At 36.9% G+C, this 21,822-nt stretch overlaps 1 protein-coding gene across 4 annotated transcripts in view; it reads left to right on the top strand.

Annotated features, from left to right (window-relative positions):
• The window catches only part of LOC121735608 (Ig-like and fibronectin type-III domain-containing protein 2), a 150,396-nt gene that overhangs the window by 40,681 nt on the left and 87,893 nt on the right, over positions 1-21,822 (top strand). For all 4 annotated transcript variants that reach the window (XM_042126475.1, XM_042126473.1, XM_042126474.1 and 1 more), the window contains exon 2: positions 20,251-20,278. The gene's annotated coding sequence lies outside the window, so the exon portion shown is untranslated. The remainder of the gene's footprint in view (positions 1-20,250; positions 20,279-21,822) is intronic.

Here is a 21,822-nt window from a genome sequence, read left to right as displayed (position 1 = left end):
TCAGAGTCATTCTTTCAACGATGTTTCTATTTTTTAAGTGTCTTTCAATTACCGATAAGAAAAAAAAAATAGTCATCATGCCTATTGTGATTGCTTACAATAATTACTTTAACTTTATCTTTAGATATCAAAAATGTGTGGAATATGGGATTTAATATGTGTCGTTAAGTAACATAATATTATGGCGCTTGGGACTGCTTATGTCCAATCCCATTTTTGATTACTAATTTCGCATTCCAATTAATATAGAATGGCGAATTGTCTACGTACCTAGATTCTCCTATCCACAGACAAACAACCGACAAAAATTATTACAGCAAAGAAGTACTTTAACTTGATATTGGTTTCCTCTACCTCTTCACTTAACTCATTTACATTTTATAATAACAAATATAGAGCTCTGTTTTTCAAAATAAACCTTGGCCTAGTCTCTTTAATTACTTTCTTATACGCTTTAATGAATCCGCCATGTTGTATCATTACTGTCTTTGTTGTAGCCTGACGAGGTGTTTTAGGTGCGAATTTCATTTTCCATGGTTGGTAGCTTGTGTATTGACGCCTGATTCCGCACTTGATTTAATGAAGAAATTTAGCTTACACGAATATTATAAACGTTAAATTAATTTTAAAAGCAACCCCCGATTAAAAAAATTAAGTACTTAGACCAAACTCAAAATTTTCTACACTGAGCGTGCTGGTGATGATGTAGTATAATATAAATGAATAGCTAAGAACATGCTTGATGGTGTCAGCTTTTAAACAAAAAAAAAATTAAATCAAAATCGGTCCACCCGATTAGCTGTGTCCACACTATGCGCTTTCGTCTTCAATTTTCGTCATCTTCTTTCATTCAACTTTCGTTTTGGCGCATTCAATTTCGTTCAGTTGCAGTATCTGTCAGCTTCGCGTCGCTGCCTGAGTCGCGAGCATGCCTCACGTTCGCTGTTAACTGCGCTATAACGCATGCTGAGCGCATGCCCTTGACGACAGACAAATGCACAGAAAAATGCACAGTGTGGACAAAGCTATTGGATGCTACGATGCCACGGACAGACACAAACACACTCACACGTGCAACTTATAACACCCCTCTTTTTTGTCGGGGGTTAAATTTTTTTTAAGTTATTTGAAACTTCATGGGAGCACAGTTCATAGGACTGAGTTTACAGTGCGGAAACCGTAACATTTTCTTTGACAAAATGTTTCCTATGTTTCATTTCCGGACCTCTGTGTCTTCTGGATCTCCATACTCATTATAATCATAACAGACAGACACATTTTCGCATTTATTTCATCATCACCATCATCGGCCTATTGCCGTCCACTGCTGAATGTAGGCCTCCCGGCTCCCCTAATGAGCGCCAACCATCCCGATCTTGGGCAGCCCTCATCCATCCGCTGCCAGTCACTTTCTTCAAATCGTCGGACCACCATGCAGCGTGCTGAATTAACATTTATTTATCGGTTGGGATATAAGCTAGCACTCAACAATTCAGAGTTTTTTACAAGCCCCATTTAACAATTTGGCACCTACTTATAATAAAATCAATATAAACAACGAACAGACGGATATGAATAAAAAGCGAGCACTTTTTCCTTACGTAAGATAGCGTGCGCCGACGGTGCGTTACCTGCATTTGTTAATGTTCTAATCGTGTGGTGCAAAACATGAGCGGTGACGGGCTGATTATCGTATCGTGACTACTAATTTGGCATTTTATTAGCGTTTTAGCTGTGTCGTTAATTATAATTATATGTTTTAATTACCTTAGATAGTTCTATAATGATTTTCCTAGTTCAGATTCATTAAGTCGGAAATATACCGCGGTTATTGTTCAACGCTTAGAGACGAGTATAAGATGACCAATAACATGGTATAAATGTTGTTGTTAACTTTGCTACCACGATTTGCTATCATACTCTTAACTTTAACCACCTGATTATCAGTTGTCTGCCGATTACACTAACCCAGCACAGACAGACAGATGGATCCTATTTCAATTTGAGGCGCCTGTCCTCCGTATGTGGCATGAAAGTTGATGAGTAAAAGCGACAAAAAATTAGTTACGTCAGATAAATAAAAAACGATAAAAATTCAGTTAATAACAGCTGTTAATCTGCTTTTGTATCGCTTCCATGTCAGCTTATCGCTATCTCTCCCGCTTCAGCTCATGGCGCATACCATACGTGAGGAAAGTGTTTCACTCGGGCGTGCGGCCGACAGTTCCGAGCTTGACGCAACACTTTGTCTCATTGAATATCGGACAATTAATTGAAAATCGATAGAATTTAATTATTTTAAATCGATATTAATTATAAAATATTCCTCATTGCTGAGGGTAATGAGTAATGACTCTCAGCAATGAGGAATACGTGAATGTGGAATGAAATACAAATGGAAATACAGGGGAATACCCCTGTAGGATTTTGGTGATGAAATTAGGAATTTCACGGAAACCGTTCGTTTTTCGGCATAAAAATAGCCCATGTCCCTTCACGTGGTCTAGTCTTCATGTGTGCCAAATAACATAAAAATTGCTCTAGTAGTTCTAAAGATAATAAGCGATTTCAAATAATTTCCCCCGTTTTTTCCACATTTTCCTCTATTACTTCGCTCCTATTAGTCTTAATGTGATAAAATATAGCCTATAGCTTTCCTAAATGACCTACGTCGTTTGGTCGGGTCATATCAACTCAATATTATCTAATCAAGGTCTATCTACGTTTGGCATAACACGACCAAATGAAGTAAATCCGCCACCTGCTAATAAATCAATTTTTTTGATGGTACATTTCTCAGTGGGCTTTACTTTTGCTCGTACGTACGGACTACGGAGTCACGGATTAAATATAAAAAACATAGCTGTTATAAATATATATCAAAATAAATTCCAATAATTTCAACATTGTCTGTGAATTTCATATTCAATAAGTACCTATGTAACTCGTATTGCTCCGAGTAAGAACGAAATATCATATTGGGAATATGATAATATGCAAACCAGGCACAATAATCAAATTACTTAGGTACAGTCAAGAACTAAAGGGTTGTTCAGACTTCAGAGTGCTTTGAATTGTAATAATATTATTATACTGTTCTACAGGGTGTATCAAAACTAAGTGATAATACTTTAGGGTGTGAACTGACATATTGTAATGATATTCGCTGTGAAAGTGACAGCGCTGAACGAGTATTATTATTTAACTTTCGTATGGGAAAATTCATGACGCTGGGCGAAAAATTCCTTTCACCCTTCAGCGCTGCTATTTTCACAGTGAACTTTATACAAGGAACCCATACATAACCTTTAAGGGGCCGGGTGCCATCGAAATTCTCATACATTACGTATAAATACCAAAATCATTTTCTCATACGAAAATATTTAACATGTTTGAGTTATTTTTAAGCTTAAAATAGTAATTAGCTAGGTTCCTGTACAAAGATTCATAGCAAAATATTTACATACCAGAAAATAAGAACGATTACAATATTTACATACTAAATTGTAATCGTTCATATTTTATAGTTCTTTTTTAGTATTAGTTTGATAATAAGTATGGATAATTGACGGTATCATTTAAAGTATAAGGTTTAATGTTAGTCGTATAAAAATTCAATTAAATGTTAACTTTGACCTTTCAGTTGCATCTCATACTTCCCGTAGTCCTTGGCAGACGATCACCGGAAACAAGATGGCGGATAGTTATCGTGTGAATGATCTTATGTTATGTAAATATTAACAATAGTCATCTAACCTTAGTATTTAACCTTAAAATGTCTGATAACTTGACAAAGATGACCAACAAAACAGTTGACTAATAAAGCACCTTTAATTCTAGTAGTCTGTTCTCTATCTGTTAATTATTTTGATGATAAAAGAAATATACAAACGAACATAATATAACCTCCTCCTTTTTGGAAGTCAGTTAAAAACGGAATAACAACATGAAAATTTCTAGTTTGACAATGTTTGCACACAAATAACATGCGTTGCAAATATTAACATTTAACATGCCACTTCACGATGCAAAGATGTCTAAGGACCTGTATTCACTTTGATTAGTGCGAGTGCAGGTGTCAAGTGATTCATCATCATATCAGCCTATTATCGTCCACTGCTGGACATAGGCCTCTCTCAATGAACGCCAAGATGACCGATCTCCTGCTACTCGCATCCAACATGGGCCTGCAACTAAGCGGAGATCGTCATCCCACCTAGTTGGAGGTCGACCTACACCCCGTCAAGTGATTAGGTGATATTAAAGGACTTGCACTAATCACTCACTGTCCGCACTTAACTAATTTCTCCTAATCACTAATCACCTGCATTCGCACTAATCAAAGTGAATACAGGCCTTTATGCTGAGTACAGTGTTTAATTTTGAATTTTTTTACAGTGTCCTTCAGCTGCCCTAGCTAATACAATACACATTAAAGAAAACAAAATAATCGATTTCATTCGGTTAGTTTCCGAAGCTAAGTCGAATGGAATTGTGAATAACTATCATTAGCTGTGCCTTTGCCACACTGTGCCTTTTTCTGTTCGTCAAAGGCATGCGTTATAGCGCAGTCAACAGCGAACAGGCGAACATGAGGCATGCGACTCTGACCGTATCCAAAACTTCAAAAATGACAATATTTGTTGGAACGTTGCGTTTCTTGACGCATTCAATTATTGAATACGCCAATATGAAAGTTGATGACGAAAATTGAAGATGCAAGTGCACAGTGTGGACATAGCTATTGAAATTGACAATTTACAGGAAATATTAAAATAACATTTAACAGCTCCAGTCGCATATTTAAAAACAAGTATACATTACAATGAATAATATTATGAAAAAAACTTAACCTGTAACCTGATCTTATGTTATTAAACATTTTTATTATTTTGGTATATTTCCCGTTCTTGATCAAATTACTTGCGTATATAATTTGTCTGTTATTTTAAAATATAAGGGACAATAATTCAAATATTTTAATGCCTAATAGTCTATATTCTATAATAAATAATAAGAATCGAAGTTTCAAATGTTACTTAGAAAGTAAATAGGAACGAAACTTCTGGATAAGCTGTTTCTTATAATATTATTTATTAGGCTATTGTGAACTAAAATTTCACTAAAATATCATTTAATTTTAGGTTTTTTGCCAGGAGTTTATCTATATACCTACCTAAAACAGCGTTGCTAATTGGTTGATTAAATCAATCGGCGCTAGATTAATTTCAGTGAAAACTTACAAACCCAATCTATACTTCTATACTTTTTAATATTATAAATGCGAAAGTATCTCTGTCTGTCTGTCTCGCTTTCACACCAAAACTACCGAACCGATTGTAATGAAATTTTGTACACAGATAGTCAAAAGCCTGAGAAAGGACATAGGCTACTTTTTAACTGGAAAAAATAGTTGTAAGAGGGTGAAAATGCGTAAATTTGTTCAAATTAAGTTAGTTCCAAAAATTCATAATAGATGGCGCCGTTGCGTCTCCTACATCGCGCTGACGCCTGCTCAAACGTCTTTCTATAACAGGTGGTATCATCTTGCATTGGGTTTTCGAATTTTCGATTGTTATTTCTTTGTTACGTTATTAAATAACTCAGTACTTTATCTATGCAGTGACGTAACCTATCAATGATAAATAGTTTATGGGTAAAGTTGTGTAATTGGGGGGCTTAAATATACTTTATTTGGCATAAATAAAGTTTGATTTAAAAAATGAAATAAGTTATGTGCACAGTGCACACTGTACAGCTCTGTTTTTGGGTGTTTTGATTTAAGGGGTACTAGGGTTTTTTATAAAAGCTTTTGACACCAATTTTGTTGACATCGCGCTCTATAAACTGAAGTCCACGCGGACGAAGTCGCGGGCAACAGCTAGTAATTAATAAGCATAAAGAGATTTTAAAAAATCAGATTGGAACTTTCAATATGTATGAAACACAAGTGAAATAGCTACATTTGCTATTTCTCTTGCTTCTAAATTCAAAGGTTTTATTTGGAAATAGCTACCGGAGGAGATAGAGTGTTCCATGAGAATTCGTATTTATTTTCATTAACATGAAATGTCATAATATAACCAAGAACATGCAAATTTCGTGTAAGGCCGGTCGCACACTAGCCTGTGTATTTTGCAAAGATTTATTGTGTACTTATAATACTTTGACAGGTCGCAGTCAGTCCTTTGGTCTGCAACTTCAAAAAGCAAATTGACGTATTATGAAGTTAAATCATTTGTGGCACCGATTTGTCAAAGGCATTTACCTGAAGCATTACAAATTTTTCTTTACGAAAATGATTCATTGTTTTCGGTCAAAAATTATAAATATTGCCTAAAATCTGGAAAATTCAGGTTAATCAATCAATGTCAGATTAGAAAAATCCTTTATGCGTCGCTTATAAAATCAGTCAAGCGCGTCATCTGTCGTTAAGCTCGATTAAATTTTGTTCAAGCCAAGGGTTCCGGATAATAGTCCGGATGGGTTCTTCGTCTAGTTTAACCTCAAAATGAGCATGCTTCAGGAAATCTATGAAATATTTAGGGGTATTGGCCAAAAATGGCGACATGCTAAGGGTTTATGACGTAGTGACTGTTATTTGAAGATATTTTAACAACTAAGCACGTCAATTACTTTTTCAGGATTTACTAGGCTAGGCTTCTAATAACAAAAGCGATAGTAACGCCATGGTATCTAAAGTTTTTGAGAGATTCATTAGCCCATTTGATAAGTTTAAAAAAATTAACCAATCAACAACGCTATTAAAAGAACAAACTCCAGTCAAAAACCCTTAAATCCATTTTTTTTAATGGGGATTGTCCATTTTTTTTTAATTTTGCTCATTACAAAAACATTTCGAGGAATAAGGTCAGCGATCGTTTTTCTGTATGTAAACGAAAAAAATAACCATTAGTTACTTATATTTTTGAACAAATATGTTTAACCTTTGTTTGACCTTCAATGGCGTTAAATTAGCAATAAATTCTGCCAACATTACGTTTCGAACTTTTGGTAAGCTTCTCGTATCAGCTATCACATAATGAGAACTTGCATTTGACGAACCAACCATTATAAATAAGATTGAAAGGAAATTTAAAACATACTGCAGAGGTCAATTGGCGGCCGATGATGACGTCAGAGCGAAACTTTAAAAATTTATTGAGAAAAAACTAGCCAATGAATTTCAAAATTATTTAATTTATATTCGTAAAATACCCTATTTTAACGAAAAAAATATAAAAAGTACATGTGATTTTTTTTGGACAATGCCCATTCTCTTCGCCTGATAAAATTCCGTAACGTCATTCCTAGCATCAATAAACTCAGTGTACGTTTCTCCGCTTTAATATCAAGTGTACGTTCCCCTTTACGTGAAAGTAATTACAGCTGTAATTTGAACTGTCTCCGTTGTATGGCTTTCATTTGTGGAGATCAGAACACCCCCCACCTCCCCACCCCCGGGGGGTACACTAGAAGACTATTCGTGTCATGTAATTCTCATTATTGAATTATGACAAGTAGTTCAGTTTAAATGGTACCTACGTGAATATGAGGCAAAATTGTAAAATATAATATTACGTTGGTATTTTTAAATTGTTAACATTTTATTATTCCACAATTTCGATCAAGACAGCTAAATAGTAAATACACACTGTAGCGAAATGGTAGATGTGTTTGTTTCTTTCATGTGCAAGTATGATAATATGAGTCAGCATTCCTTGACTATTTCATATACGTCTGTAATTTTTAAACGAACCGAAAAACGAGCAGATGGATCACCTGATAGAGGGTATAGCTGCACCTATAGGCACATTGCAACATCAGAGAAGTTAATAAGTAGTTATGTCCACACTGTGCATACGTCTTCAATTTTCGTCATCAACTTTCATATTGGCGCATTCAATAATTGAATGCGTCAAGGAACTCAACGCCAATATTGTCATTTTTGAAGTTTTGGATACGGTCAGAGGGCATGCGTCGCGGGCATGCCTCACTTTCGCTGTTGACTGCGCTATAACGCATGCCCTTAACGAACAGAAAAAGGCACAGTGTGGACAAAGCTAATTTGCGATTTATTTACTTATATAAGAGTTATCTATGGAATCTTCGCTCTGAATATCCTTTTATGTTTTTTTTTACTTGTGCGAAAGATTATATTTTAGGCCACCGACTCATTTACTCGGCGAAACCTTACTTTGATACATCCATAGACAAAAATAGTCGAGCATTAACAAAATTACTGTGCTAATAGGTTTAAATGTATGTCGGTATATTCTCAAGATCTATGTCTGAAGGATTACACTAACGCGATTAGGCGCGCATATCTAATGTAACATGGCGTTATATGCCACATTGCCAACCAGCCGGTAGATCTGGCGAACCGCCAATGCCAATGCCAGGGCCCCGATTTAGGAAGTACTCGGTTCAAATTAGTCGGTGGGTCAACTATTATAAGATTTATAAGGTTACTAGATGATGCTCTCAACTCAGTTGTAATTCGTTTATTGCGTGGGAACCGTAAATTTTTCCGGGATAAAGTATCCTCTGTCCTTTCTCGGGACTCAAAGTATATCCATAATTCCATACCAAATTTGGGCGAAATAGGTTCAGTGGTTTGGCGTGAAGAGGTGACAGATAGACAGACACACTTTCGCATTTATAATATTAGTATGGATGGCGTCAATAGGTGGGACAAGGAACATCAAGAACCACGGTCATTGACCGAACGTTATACAGGGTGTACAAAAAACAAAATGGTGATACTTTAGGTCCTAAACTATCATCACTAATTTGTTTCGGGTGTGTATGTGTCCGCTGAACCTTTTTCTATTTATGTTTAGGCAAATTCATGACGTTGGGGCATTTCTAACAGATACTTTCCGAACCGACTTCGGAGGAAGCCATTTTTATTTTTCGGTATTTTGCCAATATCGATTGTACAGTGTAAATCGATTGGCAAAATAATTATCTTCAGATAAAAATCCCTAAAAAATTAAAGATAAAAAAAAACTCTTACAGCGTCTGCACTGCTACTTTCAGGGACTTTATTAATATTAATTATTACCCCTTTTGAAGCGCGCCTGCGTGAAGTTATTTCATATTATTTGTGTATTGATATACCTGGCATAAAACTTTGATCCCTATTGAAATCCGCGGTGGAATTCAGAAAACATTAGAATATTTAAAACAGAAAAGATTTTTTAATAAATTATAAACAAAAAACTTTTTGAAAAAAAGCTTTTATTTAAATAGTCTAAAAAGAAAAAATAAATTTCTCCTTAAAAATTTTAACTATTAAGTTATAATCCTCAATATATTATACAATTTGCATGATAATAAAATCTTGTCGCGCGTATTGTATTGGATGTAGAATGAAATTACATTCATTTTCGAGTTACTCTCAAAAAACCCTTTCATTTAATATCCATATTGTAGGACTGCATAGAAAATAATTATTTCGCCATCTTGGATTGTCGGCCATATTGGATTTAGAGATGTCATATACTATATCGTGCATGGTCATCCAAACTAAACGAGTCTGCAAAATTTCAGCTCATTCGGTTAAATATATCTACTTTAAAATTGAGTTCCAAAATTCCACCGTAACATACATACATACATACAGAGCAAGTTAAATAAAAGCTTTTAATAATAAAATGGATGCATGTACCGCCATGCATATACTAAAAATATGTTGTAAGTTGTAATCCCCTCTCGCCACTTTTCTTTTTTGTATAAGGGCAAACGAGCAAACGGGTCACCTGATGGAAAGCAACTACCGTCGCCTATCGCAACATGAGAAGAGTTGCAGGTGCATTGCCAGCCTTATATCTGCGAAAATACTATTACAATAACATTAAGTTTGTAAAGTTATTAATAGCTTTATTGAATAAGCTTCGAAGTTTCAACAAGAAATTTAATATAAACTAGAGATTTAAGACTGAGGTAACTTGTATCTAAGTAGATGGAACTTTTGTCTTATATTTCCACTGACTTGCTACAAACTGACAAACTTTGAAATCCTTTATTATTGGCTGGATTAGGCACTGAGAAGCAACCCACGTATTTTGTAGAAGTAGTGCACTACTTTTGGACTACATTTTGTTGTGGTAATATTAGGACCTGTTCTGAGATGAGGACCGTAGACTTACTAAAAATACAAATCCATACTTCCATGTAACTAACTAACATTGATTACTTCAATAAAAAGTAATATTGTCTAATGTTAATTTAAGGAGTGAGCACACTGAGACGGGCCGTGCCGGGGCTCATCGCAAAAATCCGCCTCCATACAATTTGTATGGAAGCGGATGCGCGTATCGCACACTGTGTCGGGGCGCAGCGGATTTCCGCTTCCATACAAATTGTATGGAGGCGGATTTTTGCGATGAGCCCCGGGTCGCTGAGCCCCGGGACGGCCCGTCTCAGTGTGCTCACTCCTTTAGTATCCTACCAGTTATAGAGCTTGTATCCTGTATCCACGATTATCGTGATCATTAATAATCATTGTGTTGGCGCGTGACCTCGCCGCCACCGCGGGGATTAGCTCTGTCAATATAGAGACAGAACTGTTTGTGGTTGATTATGGGTTTGTGGGATTAGAGCTGGTGGGTTTTGAAGTTATTAATAACAACAGGTACATTTTTCAGTTCTAGGGTCTATGCCTCTTTCTACTTTAAATAGTAAGTAGAAGATAAAAATATCAAATTCTATACAATGACCATAATTATTATGATTTTAATTTTTAACTTACGTTGTCAGTTTTTTTTTAATGAAAAACGAGCATACGGGCCACCTGATGGAAAGCAACTTCCGTCGCCCATGAACACTCGAAACATCAGAAGAGCTGCAGGTGCGTTGCCGGCCTTTTAAGAGGGAATAGGGGATATTAAGGAAGGGAAGGGTAGGGAAGGGAATAGGGTAGGGGATTGGGCCTCGGGTAAACTCACTCACTCGGCGAAACACAGCGCAAGCGCTGTTTCACGCCGGTTTTCTGTGAGCCCGTGGTATTTCTCCGGTCGAGCCAGCCCATTCGTGCCGAAGCGTGGCTTATTCTTATTTTATATTATTTGGGATAACTGAGGGGATAACAAACAATTGCGTTTTTGAATAGCATTAGGGAACATTAGGCAATAAGTCAGAGCAACGGGCGCCACTAGCACATCCCTACCTATTGACAGTAAAAAATCAGCCAAAATCCGATACGTCATGTTAGATTATTATTGACAGAAACGTTGTCAAACGTGGAAAAAAACTTTTTGTTTACTGTGTATTCAGTACTAGATGTCCCGCGCGGCTTCGCCCGCGTAAATTAGGAATTTTACAGAAACCGTATCTACATTTTCCCATAAAAAATATTTCCCCCGTTTTTCCCACATTTTCCTGAGTTTCTTCGGTCGTATTAGTCTTAGCGTGATAATATAATATAGCCTATAGTCTTACTCGATAAATGATCTATCTAACACTGAGATAAGTTTTTAAATAGGACCTGTAGTTCCTGAGATTGAAGCGTTCAAGCAAACATACTCTTCAGGTTTATAATATTAGGTAGGTATAGATTTTTTTTAATTATCGCTTGACAAACTCGAGTCTCGATCTAAAAGACTATGAAATGGTATAATATGGTAGTGATGATGATGATGATGATGATGAATGTAATTTGCATAGTAGCATATGCTTTCTGTTCTTAAAACAACGCCGAAACTCCCAAACTTGTATCTATAAAGAATCAGGAGTTCTCTCAGCACCTTCCGAACCACGGTATACCAGGTATATCTCGGTGCAAAATCTTACTTGTTGGTAGCATATGCTTAGAATACTTCTCACGAAACCGAAGTCACCACATGTTTCCCTATAAGTTCTGAGGAGTTCCCTCGATTACTTATGGATCCTTCATCAGATCACCATTTTTGTTAATATAATACCAAATTGGGATGATACCCTATATACCAAAAGAAAAATTTTGAAAATCGGTTAATAAACGGCGGAGTAATCGTTGAATATAAGAAAACAAACATAACACCTCCCCCATTTTGAAAGTCGGTTAAAATTGTAGCCTATGTGTTATTCTGATGTATAAGCTATATTATTGTAAAGTTTCATTAAAATCCGTTCAGTAGTTTTTGCGTGAAAGAGTAACAAACATCCATACATCCACACATCCATACATCCAAACAAACTTTCGCCTTTATAATATTAGTAGGATGCTGGTGCTGCCCCTACCGTGATAACATTGCAGTAATTTATCCCGAGACACGTTTATTTTGCAAACAAAAGCTTCTGTCAGTCCAATTTCCAAGCTTAAAGAATTTGACACAAAAGTAACCACTGGACCACCGAGGCGTTATTATATTTTTATTACATTGTTTGGCTTACATTCGCTTTTCGTAGCAAAATCTATTTTCCGTGGCATAAAATCTTCAATTTATTAAACGCGATAAAGTTTTTCAATAACCATATTTACCAATCGTACGTAATATGAGATGTGTCCCCGATCCGCAAAGTCTTATTGGCGAAAGGATTATTCGGATTGGTGAGAAGTTACCGAAAACGATTCTTGCGGGTCGTGCCATTTTCCGGGAAACTCGCGTGCCATTTTCCGGGACGTTTTAACCTCTGAATCTTGTGAATATGAATTATATTATTAGAGAGAGGCGACCTGAGTTAATTAAAAAACTTTGAGAGGTTCCAAAATCTCAAAATCATATCTGTTTACAACTCATGCGTTAATTGTTTTGTAACCCGAAGAAATGCCTCAGGAAACGTACTTGCCAAAAAAAGAACCTTCTATACCCTAAATTAAATTTCGCAAATACCAAATTACAATAATTTTACTTGCGTTATACGTTAGACAAGTTAAGATTTACTTAATATTAGTTATTACTTATATGTACTATCTCTAATTCTCTCTACAGTGTGTAACAAAACTAAGGGATAATACTTGAGTGTGTATGAGTCCACGGTGAAAGTAGCAGCGCTGAACGAGTAACTCGTTTTTAACTTTTGTAAAGGCAAAATCACGACGCGCTGTTCGACGCTAGGACGCTTGCCCATACAAATCACAAACATTTTTTTTGTATTTTAGCGCTGCTCTTCTAAATTATAAGGGGCACAATATAACACACCCTTAAGGCCTTAACTATTATCACTTTGTTTTTTTACAGCTTGTATTAGATCAGTGTTTCCCAACCTTTTTCGGACCCCTAGGAAATCATGTACAGATTTAGGGACCCCCTTAATAAAATAAACAGCAAAAAAATCTGAATATTTATGGTCCAGAGACGACACCGCGGACCTCCATACGTATACTCGCGGACCCCCAGGGGTCTGCGGACCACAGGTTGGGAAACACTGTATTAGATGAATCTGTCGTATGGTTTTGCAAGAGGCTGACCAAGCAATATAGTACAATAGTTTTATAGCTTGTACTGCGTGGGTTATGACGAAGCGAACAGCTATGTTACGACGCAGTAACTTTATGCATTACATGTGCAGATTATTAAATAACATATTAAAATTCATATTATTATTTATGGAAATTGTGTTAACAAAGGAAAACGTGCATATTTTTCCTTTTTAGGGTTTTTATTCTTATTTACGTGAAAAAATAATGTGAAATTGTAAAAAAAAACGCTAAACATGTACGTGACCATTTTTTTTTGATGCGCAGGGGAAACCCATCATGGGTGCCCTAGGCTGGGGATATGCCTCAGTTAGCTGAAGCAACCCGGGGGTATGTGAGACTCTTACTCACTAAGACCACCTGAGGTTCGCCTTCAGCCGTATAAAGGGGGGGTGTCCCGGATCTAACAAACACAGGACTCCCTCCACGTCTACCTCAGAAGGGACCGGACTTCCACCAAAGTTAGGGAACGCTTCGGCAAACTGAAGCGTTCCCCTCGGTGCCGGGACTGGCTAAGCCGGGGAGGTTCCCATCCTCTCCCGGAGCCCCGTTAGACGAGACTTAGGAGAAACATTTACGTGACCATGTGCTAGTTGTTATTATTCTTAGCTATGTGCAAATCTCTCAGTAAGTTTTGGTGCATACCTACTAATATTATAAGTGCGAAACTGTGTCTGTCTCTTACCTCTTCACGCCCAAACCGCTAAACAGATTTTGCTGAAACTTTGTATAGAAATACTCTAGGTCCCGCTGTCTATAAACTTTCTCACTACTTTTCCATACTTTTCTATATTGTATTTAATTATTATTTGTCGAGAAATTTCAGAGTCTATACAAATCATTCCTCTTTGTGATATTTGTATAAAAGTTAGTCACAGTTCACAAAGTTTTGTCCTTGTCTTTTTAAATAAAAATAGGTAGCAAGCGAGCAAACGGGTCACCTGATGGAAAGCAACTACCGTCACTCATGGACACTCGCAACTTCATAAGAGTTGCAGGGGCGTTGCCGGCGTCTTGAAGGGAGTGTCTATCAAGCATATCAGAAATATCTCTGTGCTATCAGGAGACTTTATAAACGTACAAACTATAAACATGTATTCTCTTGGAATCTTGGAATAAACTTTAGCAGATTGTAGGCTTCTTTAAAATGTAAAGCCTATGTTGTTAGTAAACAAACCGTCATCTAGGTCAGCGCCCAGCGGTTAGCGCGGCCGTGACCAACCCATTGCAACTTGCATTTGTTGCTAAAGGCCTATAGTGGAAGTCGTGAAACGGGCATACTTTTTATGTCTTTACAAGTTTTAAATCTTTGCGATATTCAAATTTTTATTCGTTTCAGGGTTTGGTCAGTTAAGGTGTGTTTCCACCATAAAGTTAATTATACCTAGCGGAATAGAGAAACAAAGAACTGAGCAAGAGAGACGTCACTATCAGTAACGCACTGCGTGGTAAAAAGAGACGTGTGATACATGACAGCAGCACTCTTTTTTGACGTCCAGTCGGCACGTGCCGCACGTTGACAATTTAATCTCATAGAATTCATGTTCAATAATGCTTGTGTAAGTGTATACGTACACATATTATTTTTCACACAGATGAAACCAATTTCGGTTTCGTTTGACAGCTCGAGATTGTTGCTCTATTCCGCTAGGTATATTAACTTTATGGTTTCCACCCTAGCCGTTGCAAGGTATGTGTTTTTGGAAACCAATGGAATCACTTAATTTATGTTTGACCTCGCTAAGCGACTCTATTGGATCTTCTAAGCTTAAAGTTTTTTTTATTCTATTAGATCTTAGAACTCATTCCTTGCAACGCAGCGGCAGTGGAAACGCAGCCAAATAGTGAAATTCATAATATTATCATGTCATAGATTGGACGACCTCTGTGGCTCAATTGGTTGAGTGTGTGGCAGCTCAAGCTGGGGGTCGCGGGTTCGAATCCCGCCAACGGAATAAAAAGTTTTCAATGTTCCCGGGTCTGGATGTGTATTAAACATGTGTATGATATAATACAAATGTTAAATATATTATGTATTGTATAAAAATATGAAATAATATGTATATTTACGTTGTCTGGTACCTGCAACACAAGTCCTTCAGATACTTAGCACGGGGCAAAACTGACGTGGTGTGAAGCGTCCATAGATAATATTATTATATGTAGATCGTACATGAGAGGCTTCTGAATAATATGGTAAAAAATTCTGTCCTTATAGCATGTTCCTACTATAAAACGTCAAGCGTCGTTGCTTCGACGGACCGTAACCTACCACAATGGCCTCGCTTACCAGATTTACTGCTTAACTACTATAAACACTTGTGGTATAAACACTGGACGTAATGAATGTTCCGTACAGTTCGGTCGCACAAAGGAACCCCAATAGCGGAGCTTTTCAGCGGGAAATGGAACGGATTACGGACCATAATGCGGCTATCTCCGTGGAACAATTTGCTTCAACAATATGACCAACATGGCGAACTAACTGCGATAAATTTTTGGAAATAATTGATATGAATATCATTGAATGGCATGTCACTTACGACTTCATTACCAACCATAAAGTTAATATACCTAGCGGAATAGAGCAACAATCTCAAGCTGTCAAACGAAACCGAAATTGGTTTCATCTGTGTGTAAAAATATGTGTACGTATACACTTACACAAGCATGATTGAACATGATTTCTATGAGATTAAATTGTCAACGTGCGGCACATGCCGACTGGACGTCAAAAAAAGAGTGCTGCTGTCATGTATCACACGTCTCTTTTTACCACGCAGTGTTACTGATAGTGACATCTCTCTTGCTCAGGCCTTTGTTTCTCTATTCCGCTAGGTATATTAACTTTATGTTACCACCGAGAAAGAGTATCTTTAGCTAGAGAAGAATTGACAAATTGACTGATTGAGAAAGTAGCAGTTCCTTTCTCAATCAGTCAATTTGTCTATTCTATTCTTTCACATTTCTATTGTGGTCATGCGCCTGCCGGGTTCGCCTTTTAACTATTGTCAATTACCATACATTTTAATTTCTGAACATTGTTGTCATTTACTTAAATCTCTGGTTAATTTTGATGGTTGAAAACCACTGGAGTTGAATTTCAGGCTATATTTGTGTGCATGTATCCATACTTCCATACTAATATTATAAATGCGAAAGTGTGTCTGTCTGTCTGTCTGTTTGTTACCTCTTCACGCCCAAACCGCTGAATCGATTTTGCTAAAATTTGGCATGGAGATACTTTGAGTCCCGGGAAAGGACATAGGATACTTTTTGTCCCGGAAAAATGTACGGTTCTTGCGCGATAAACGAGTTTCGGCGCAACAGAGTTGCGGGCGTCATCTAGTCTTGAATATAATAACACTAGCTGTTGCTCGCGACTTCGTCCGCGTTAGCATAGTGGATCACATCCCAAGTATTATTTATTGTACAAAAATATTAAATATACAGAATTGACTTTCCTACGATTTTATTATAAGTATAGATAGATGTTCCGCGCGGCTTCGCTTGCGTAATTTAGGAATTTCACGCAACCGTACATTTTGCAGCAAAGAATAGTCTTCACGTAGTCTATTCTTCATGTTTGCCAAATAACATAAAAATTGCTCCAGTACTTCATAAGATTTCGCTCTTATTAGTCTTAGCGTGATAAAATATAGCCAATAGCCTTTCTCGACAAATCGAAAATTATCTAACATTGAAAGAATTTTTCAAATCGGATAAGTAGTATATATTTTATCACGCTAAATATATTAGCGTGATAAAATATAGCTTATAGCCTTCCTCAATAAATGGGCTATCCAACAGTAAAAGAATTTTTCAAATCGGACCAGTAGTTCCTGAGCTTAGCGCGTTCAAACAAACAAACAAACAAACTCTGCAGAAATATAATATTAGTATAGATGATACAGACCTCCGAGTACGAGTAGTAATAACAGACCCTCAAATAGTGAAGGAAAATATCGAAAGACAGCGCGTCCAAAAAATAACAATCTGCCAGTCCCATGCATATTGCATCATGCATGCAGAGGAACGAAACCATGGTGAATATTTAGTTAACAAGCGGGTTTAAAGTTTGGACTTCGGGTTTATTTGTAGTATAAAGCACTAAACAGATTTGTGGGTGTTTTTCAGAAAGCATTTTACGATAACTTGAAATCGTCGTTCATCATATTATCAGAAGCATTCTATCTTTATCTTATCGATATTGAAACTGTATTTTTGTACTATTACTTGGCAGAATCGACCTAAACATGATAGTAATTAATAATTATTAAATCATTTTATGAACAAAGACCGCTAAAGAAAAAAATCTATCAATCTTACTCATGTTCTTTTTCTTACGGAACTTCAGTCCAAAGCGTTAAAAATACTTCCTCATATTGATAGGCTCATTGTTTTCTTGCCAATATGGCTACAGCGTGCGCGGGGGTGAATTTTCCACACAGCATAGTAATTAAATCCCTTCTCCTACGCAATAGGAGCTATTTTCGTATGCACTGATTATGCTAATTTATGTAAGACACATGGTAATGACAAGTACGTGATTCAGCTGGCCAAGGCTGTGTTTATTAATTGTTTTTGTTTATAAATAAACCTTTGCTATGGTACAATACGACTCAAGATAAAAATTCATAATAATAATTATTAAAATCTGCCTTTTGATGTTTAAACCGCCGATTTTGAGATTCGGTGAGATTTGGTTTGGAGATACTTCACGTCAAAGAACAGAATTCAAAACAATTATTAGGAACTACCTCACACCAGGCACAGTGTTGTACACCACGGTAATAAGCTTGAGTGGTATCCTTTTCTACAATGGACATAACAATACCCTACTCGTACGGCTGACCCTTATGCACTTTGGGGATGTCCCCATAGTTCTACGTCCTTATGTTATGCATACCTACTGTCTTATCACCGACCGTGTGTGGTCGGTGTGTCTCATAAATTATTCCTTCTTTTTTATTTTCTCTTTTTTAGGGTTCCGTACCTCAAAAGGAAAAAACGGAACCCTTATAGGATCACTTTGTTGTCCGTCTGTCCGTCTGTCAAGACCCTTTTTCTCAGGAACGCGTGGAGGCATGAAGCTGAAATTTATATCAATTACTCAGGTCTACTGTCCCTTGAAGCTGTGAAAAAATCAAACTTCTAAGCCAACGCAATCAAAAGATACAGCCGTTTATGCCGCAAATTTTCGACACTTGCAAGGGAATCAAAACCTACAGGGTGCTTCCCGTGAACTCAGAATCTTGAAATTTGGTACGAAGCAACGTCTTATAGCATAGATAAAGGAAAAATTACGAAAACCATAAATTTTTAGTTACATCACATAATATATTTTTTTTTAATAATTTTAAACTTACTACCCATTTCCTCATAAACGCGTAGAGGTATTAAATTGAAATTCATACTAAATACTCAGGTCTATAATACCTTTAAGCTGTCGGAACCCTCGGTGCGCGAGTCCGACTCGCACTTGGCCGGTTTTTTTAAATTTTGTGTCTTTTGCGTAGGTAATAGGTACGTGATGTTTTAATTTCCTTTCTTTGTATTGTAACGTGTAATCAATTATATTCTACTTATTTGAGTTTTTTATTATTATATCATGGTGTCATATTGTTGAATAAACGTTATTATTAATATTAAAAAAACATGCGATACTTAGTTTAAATTATGAAGGAATTGACGATTCGCTATAGCGATATAAGAATTTTGGAATAACGACATTTCGGGCAGTATTTTAGTTGTAAATACTTGTTTTTTTTTTTTTATGAAATAAGGGGGCAAACGAGCATACGGGTCACCTGATGGAAAGCAACTTCCGTCGCCCATGGACACTCGCAGCATCAGAAGAGCTGCAAGTGCGTTGCCGGCCTTTTAAGAGGGAATAGGGTAATAGGGGAGGGTAGGGAAGGGAAGGGAAGGGAATAGTTGAGGGTAGGGAAGGGAATAGGGTAGGGGTTAGGGGATTGGGCCTCCGGTAAACTCACTCACTCGGCGAAACACAGCGCAAGCGCTGTTTCACGCCGGTTTTCTGTGAGAACGTGGTATTTATCCGGTCGAGCCGGCCCATTCGTGCCGAAGCATGGCTCTCCCACGTATAGAGTTGTTGTTGCTCTCTCACGGCCACACTCAGTGATATTTAATGAGGATTCAAATAATTGAATTTAATGAATAATGTTTGACAGATAATGTATGAGGCTTATGTTATAATCTTTATTTTAATTACAGTTAAACTTAACTAATATTCGTCTCTGAGTGCGGCAGTTAAAGTCTTAACTCTATGTAGAGTAAAACTACTTTATTAACATTAAAAAATACTATATTATACTACTTTCATATTACTTTACTGTGTTTTGTTGTAAGCCCTTACATGGGAGAATACGTGGAATAGTAATACGTGGGAGAGCCATGCTTCGGCACGAATGGGCCGGCTCGACCGGATAAATACCACGTTCTTACAGAAAACCGGCGTGAAACAGCGCTTGCGCTGTTTCACGCCGAGTGAGTGAGATTACCGGAGGCCCAATCCCCTAACCCCTACCCTATTCCCTTCTTTACCCTTAACTATTCCCTTCCCTTCCCTACCCTCCCCTATTACCCTATTCCCTCTTAAAAGGCCGGCAACGCACTTGCAGCTCTTCTGATGCTGCGAGTGTCCATGGGCGACGGAAGTTGCTTTCCATCAGGTGACCCGTTTGCTCGTTTGCCCCCTTATTTCATAAAAAAAAAAACATAGAACTTAACTTTGGTTTTAAGCCAGCCTATTTATATCACTGTTATCTTAATTCCAAAATCCAAACAATTACTTCAATTTAATATTCTGTTTTCTTTTTCAGAACAAGATTCCCGGCCGTGGAGTACACCGTGAGTATTTTATCGCGAAGTTTAAATAAAGAATATCTCTCTCGGAATCTGGGATAATGCCTGCGATGAATTCGCAACGAAATCCACCGGGGTTGCCATGTTTTTGATTTTTTTTGTCTGAATATTTTAGAGTACGGTGTTATTGACAAAAACTGCAAAATTGGGGTATGTTAGGGCAAGGGCCTCTAGTGTGAAAACGTCGCAATAATATTATAATATCCTATTCATTCAGTGTATTGTTTTCGTATCATAACAATATGTTGAAACACCTGCAATGAAATATATCACCTGAAAATACATTTTTATTTAAAAACATTATAAGAACAATGCGCTATTTAGTAACGATTTAAAATTAACCGCATAAAATGTTTCAATAGCATAACTAAATGTGACTAAACGAGTCGGTATTTTTACTGTATACATTTACAATATCTTTTGTGTTTCATGTTTCTTAGCGTTGCAAAAATGCGTTTATTCTATATTTCAAAACGTTTTATTTTTAAACAATTAAAGGTGTCCTTGGAATCAATATAGGTTTTTAAAAATGTGTTCGTGTTAGTTTTTAGGGTTCCGTACCCAAAGGGTAAAAACGAGACCCTATTACTGAGATTTCGATGTATCTCTGTCCGTCTGTCTGACCGTCTGTCTGTATGTCTGTCTGTCTTCAGGCTGTATCTCTAGAACCGCTATAGCTAGACATCTGAAACTTTCACAGATTATGTATTTCTATTGTCACTAACAACAAATACTAAAAATAAAATAAAATAAATATATTTTAAGAGGGCTTCCATACAATAAACGTAATTTTTTTTTGGCCTTTTTTGCTCGTAATCAATAATGGCATCTGCTAGGCACTTGAAATTTTCACAGCATCCTTAATTATATTTGTACTTTAATAATTATTACTTACTAATAATAATAAAAGAAATATTTAAGGGTGGCTCCAATACAAAAAACACAATTTTTGCCTACTTTCGCTCTATAACGGTACGGAACCCTTCGTGCGCAAGTCCGAATCGCTTTTTGCCGATTTTTTTAAGTTTTAAACTCGAGTAATTGCCTTATCGCCAAATGTTAACAGTTATGTCAAAACTTTAGGTAGGACTCTTTACTCTTTAGTGTAATTTAAAGAAAATAGTTTATTTTTTTTAAAGTTGCAGATTAAAGAAATATTTAACTATTAGAGCGGTTTTGCATTACGGTCTACGATCGATCCGGATCCCATTGAATCCGAGATTCACGGATGACGGAGAGAAATGAGGTAACCGAGTCCGGATTTAGTGCGTAACCTATCACAGAAATTGTTCTACGTTTATCCCAGGGCGTTTTTTCATAGGTTCGGATCGAATTCGTATTGGACGCAGTGTGAAACCGCGCATTTACTACCGACAATGCTGTAGCAACCCATGCCGCTGCTTTTTAGTGGCGTAAAGCATGCCTAGTTCATAAAGTGGCATTTATTTGAATTTTTATCGGTCGCAGTCGCTTGCCCCGTTGGTCGGAACGGTATCTTTAGGCGTCGGTACTCAAACGAAATACGAGTA

Source organism: Aricia agestis, chromosome 17 (assembly GCF_905147365.1).
Source record: "Aricia agestis chromosome 17, ilAriAges1.1, whole genome shotgun sequence".
Classification (NCBI taxonomy): Eukaryota; Metazoa; Arthropoda; class Insecta; order Lepidoptera; family Lycaenidae; genus Aricia; species Aricia agestis.
This window is presented reverse-complemented; position numbering and strand designations above follow the sequence as displayed.